The sequence below is a fragment of the Felis catus genome, chromosome B2 (genome assembly GCF_018350175.1).
Source record: "Felis catus isolate Fca126 chromosome B2, F.catus_Fca126_mat1.0, whole genome shotgun sequence".
NCBI lineage: Eukaryota > Metazoa > Chordata > Mammalia > Carnivora > Felidae > Felis > Felis catus.
In genome coordinates, this window is record NC_058372.1 from 68,378,252 (window position 1) to 68,383,082 (window position 4,831).

General features: G+C 45.4%; 1 pseudogene; it reads right to left on the bottom strand.

The window, feature by feature from the left end:
- Positions 1-347: 347 nt before the first annotated feature.
- On the bottom strand, positions 348-4,487 carry LOC101099298 (annotated as a pseudogene).
- Positions 4,488-4,831: the final 344 nt, after the last annotated feature.

Genomic DNA, 4,831 nt, shown 5'->3' on the forward strand with positions numbered 1-4,831 from the left:
TGTATATATATATATATACATGTGTATATATATATATGTGTATATATATGTGTATATATATAGTCTAAAGATAGTATAAAAGGTGAATAAAAAGGCCCACAAGTCTAGTTGGGGTGGGGACAGAAGGGTGGGCTCATCCAGTATTCTGTCACCTCAGGAGGAGGAACAAGGACAGAATCAAACAGAGAAAGGCTTGAAGGGCATAGGGCAGGCAGGAAACTGCCTGGCAGGCTGAGCCTGCTCACCACAAGGCAGGAAGAGACCCTGAGACCACTCATATGGCCAGCCTGGTGTGGACAGGCCTAATGCAGGCCAAGAAGAAGCCAAGACCCAGCCTGGATTTTCTTTTAGCACGTTCAAACTTCCACAGTGCTGTCCACAACCCCTGAGAAGAGCTGGTCCTTGGCACATGGCCAGCCCTGTCACACTGCATTGATGATGCAGCAGGGTCTGCGTGCAGATCATGTCATGCATCTCAGACCCCAAGAGACCTGTCATAGGATGTGCTGGAGACTTTGGTCTGGTCTGGCATCAAGACGACTTTCAGGGCACATGTGGTGCCAATGAGGCTTGTTAGGATCGGCACCTGCTACCTAGACTTGATGTCTCATACGTGGATGAGGTTCTCTTAGATGCCACTGACAATGTGGCCATCCATTGTGCCAATACAGTAGATGCTGCTACCCACATCTACAGGATGTGGGTGCAGTTGAGGGTCCAGATGTCCCAGATCTTGATTATCTGGTTAGAAGCCACTGTGCATGTAGCTCTGGATGGTGACCAGGGCCTGCACCCAGGAGTTGAGGCCTATGAGCATCTACTTTAACTTCAGTTCAGTGCCCATTATGTCCCACACCTAGATGTCCTTCAGGGAGCTGAAGAGGATGCTGTATGAGGATACCAGTGTGTATACCAATTGTCTGGGCTTGGATCATGTTCACCATCTGCAGGTTCTGGATGTCCCACATGATGTACAGTCTGCTGAGCTACCATAAAGCCTGCGCCTCTGGAGGCAGAGCATCAGCACAATGCTGTCATGGCCCTCCAGCATCTTCTGGCACTTGTAGGTGGCATAGGTGTCCCACAGGTCACCCGTGGAGCAGATGTAGAGACACCAGACAGGGCCTTGTTGGCCCACGCAGGTTCTTTTGCACTTGAAGATCTATTGAGGGTCATAGGATCCTAGGATGCCCACGTTTAGCCAGATATTGATGTAGGATAGCTTGTCACGGACATATTCCTCCAGAACTCCATAAGGTCCTCTCCAAGCCTGGTCTTAATCCAGGACATCAAACTTGAGTTTACGCTCTTCTCTAGCTGGTCAATCTTCTGTGAAAGCTTGTCCAGCATGGAGTGCAGAAAATGATCTCCTGGCCCTTTTGGGTCAGCACCACATGTATCTTGTGGAAGCCATCAGCCTTTTGCTGCAGGAACTCCTTCAAGTCCATCTCATACATGTCCTGATTTCTCACGAACATGCACCTGTACTTAGAGTGGGGCTACTTGACATACCTGTATTCCTTGAGGGGTCCTCCAGGTTCATCTGGACGAGGGGCTGGCAGCTAGGGCCATTGGAGCACCACACAGACCTGCAGTCACAGCAGCCCTTGTGATCCTTCCAGGCACTGAGCTTGGTGGCAAAGAGGCCCCCACAGGAGGTCTACCTCAAAGAGGGTGGGCTTCCTGCCAGTCACCCCTGGAGAGCTATGTCTGCAGAGAATGAAGAGCTCCTGGATCTATGCTCCAGTGCAGTTTTGTTCACTACCGCCATCAGCTTGGTGTTGTCCACAGGACACTTCTCTGACTTAAGATGAATCTTCGATAAAACATGTGCCTCTATGTGCTGATCACAGGGTCCCTGAACACACCGCAGCAGAGCTGGCTACAGAGCTTCACTGAGGGCTGCTCAGCAAACACTAGCGGCTCCAGCTCCTCCTTATACTCTGGGAGCAAGAAGGTGGAGCACAGGGACAGGCTGGACTCAGAGTGCGGGCAGCTGGAAGAGATGGCAGCGCACGATTTGGATTCAGACTGCAGGGTGGTGATGGGGGCACTCTGTCTTCCTTATCCCGAGGGGAGCAGGTGTGGGTGCTGGAGGAAGAGGGCACCGTGTGGTGCTGTCTGTGCACGCAGGTCTCATTGGCTTTTGCAATGGTAGTGACAGCTGAAAAGGTGGGTCCCAAAATCTTCTCCATTCTGGTCGTCCAGTGAGGTCTGAGGTGGAAGGGTTGGTAGGCTCCACAGAGAAGAAGGGACTGTTGCCTGACCTCATGCTCATGAGCAGTATCTCACTCACGTAATATCTCCCACCGGTGGCCACCAGGGAGGGACAATGCCACTGTCCAGCTTTATTAGGCCCCCTTGGCTTCCTCCCTAGAAAGGGATCTGTGTGCATTTTACAATACAGCATTTTCAAAATGTTTATTAGCCACATCTACTAAGAGAATCAACAAATTAAATTTGGTATCAGCAAGTTACATATATTCTCTTGTATATAATGTCATGATAAATGTTGCACATTGTAAGAGCACAGGCACTTTCATCAATGACTTGAATTTTACAGACACTACACTCAGTTTAAATGATGGTGTTGAAAGATCTTTGAGGTCTGAATTTCTCCAGTGCTCACTGCCAGACTACTGAGACGCACAGCAAGGGAGAGTGAATAGTCAGCAGGGTCAAGGGCTGCAAAAAGAATGAAGAAGATGAGCACGGAGGAAACGCAGTTGGATCTATAATAGGGAGGAATCCATGACCTTTGGGAGAGCATTTCAGTAGCATAGTGGAGAAGGAAGTCGGCTTGCAGTGCATTACAGAGTAATTGGGTAGTGGAAAAGAGTGCATGAGACTTCTCTTTATATAGCGTAGCAGTGAAAGATGACACGGAATGAGTCTGACAAGCTAGCTGGGCCAAAATACATTTTTAAAAAATATTGTTAATAGGCAGAGCAGGAGGCATGGGTGAGATGTGCATCTGTAGCAGAGTTCGGGGGTGTGGAGAGAGGAGAGAGGGAGAGGGAGAGAGAGAGAGAGAGAGAGAGAGAGAGAGAGAGAGAGAGAGAGGCACTAGCACAAAATTCCCACTAGCAGATGCTCTATCTAATAAGCACTTACCCTTAAAGGAAGTTTCCAAAATTGCCTCATTTTTGTAGGACTCAAAAGAGTTTTAGAGCATGAAACACAGACATTTGCCCTGGAGGGGCTTGTCATTTAAAAGCAATACAGTGTACACAGAGACAATGAAATGGAGTTATCAGTTAAGCACCTTTCAAAAGATGTTAGCCAATACAGTCTAACCATAATAAAAAACACTGAATGACTTTGTTCAATTTATTCACATATTATCCACGTTAGGTAGGTATTATTATCATTTTGCACATGAGGAAAATGAAGCTTAGGCAGGCTACAGGCTAAGGAAGTTCTTAATGTCTCATGGTTAACCAATGATTTAAGACTAGTCTCTCATTACAAGCTAGGATCCCAAGCTGGTAACGATCGATAGAAATATTGAGTGAAACTTGCAACTGGAAATCTCAAATGAGAATTGAACAACGTATCTTACGATGTCTGCATCTTATTTCAAAATATTTTGGGATAGGCACACATGTCTGCACATGTATTCGTGTGTGTGTCTCCCTGTGTGAGTCTGAGTTACGTGTTAGGTATCACCAATTGCCTGGTTGCAATGCATACTCTAGCAGAAAGGAGGGGATAATCAACATTTACTAAAACAGATGTAATCCAGAGACAGCTGTTATAATCTTTAATAATCTAATTCCAAATAACACCAGATTTCAAGATATTAGCATAATGAATGACAGAGATGGATACTCATTGGTGAAATTAGTGGCTTGTTAATTAGATAATGGATGTTGGAAGCAGGCATCCATTAGTGAGATTAGTAACAGTTGAAGACTGTGAACTGACTGAAATACTCTAGAAATACTCCCTGCCTCGCCATGAGTCTAGCAAGTCACCCTTTATTGTTAGAAGTTGGAAGCTTGATCCTTGACAGTCCAGATCCAGCCAGTCCAGCCAGATCCAGTCCAGATCCTTTTTGTCCAGCCATCTCTTTGGAGTGTTGTGGTTGACTGCTAATGCTCACAAGGCTAACTGAATTCTTCTTCTAGAATTTTCTCACATCTGTTGCAAAGAGATTTCACTGGGCTTACAGAAAAGGCTATATGATTTATTGGAAGGTCTGCTAACTAATAAATGTTAATTTAATTATGGTCTGTGTGTATGAAAAACTTTTGTTGAATTCTTTTACTAAAACCTGGAAATAAGATTGTATGGAAATAGTAAACTCTCACCCATTTTCAACTCCTGGTGTCCACTATTATCTATTAAAATTAGCTTCTTTGTTTTTAACCAAATTGGCTTAGGTCAGTTAGACATTTATTTCTGTGAATTTCCTTTATAAATTCCCTTTCCAACTTTTAGAAAAAGCATTCCTCACATTCTTATTTTTTTTAAAAAAAATTTAATGTTTATTTATTTTTGAAAAAGAGAGGGTAGGGGCAGAGAGAGAGTTAGACAGGATCTGAGCAGGCTCTGCACTGTCAGCACAGTCCAGTGTGGTGCTTGAACTCATGAACTGTGAGATCATGGCCTGAGCTGAAGTCGGATGCTTAACCAACTGAGCCATCCAGGTGCCCCCATCACGTTCTTAGTATCTCTACCCTGATGACCTTGTCCCCAGACTCTACCTGTCTGCCCTCCAGTTTTACTGAGAATACAGATGCAGTCAGATGGACAGTCCTTCTGTTCCCCTTATCTTCCATCATCAAATCCTCCAACCTGCCTGTATCTGCCTTTACCTTTCGTCTTT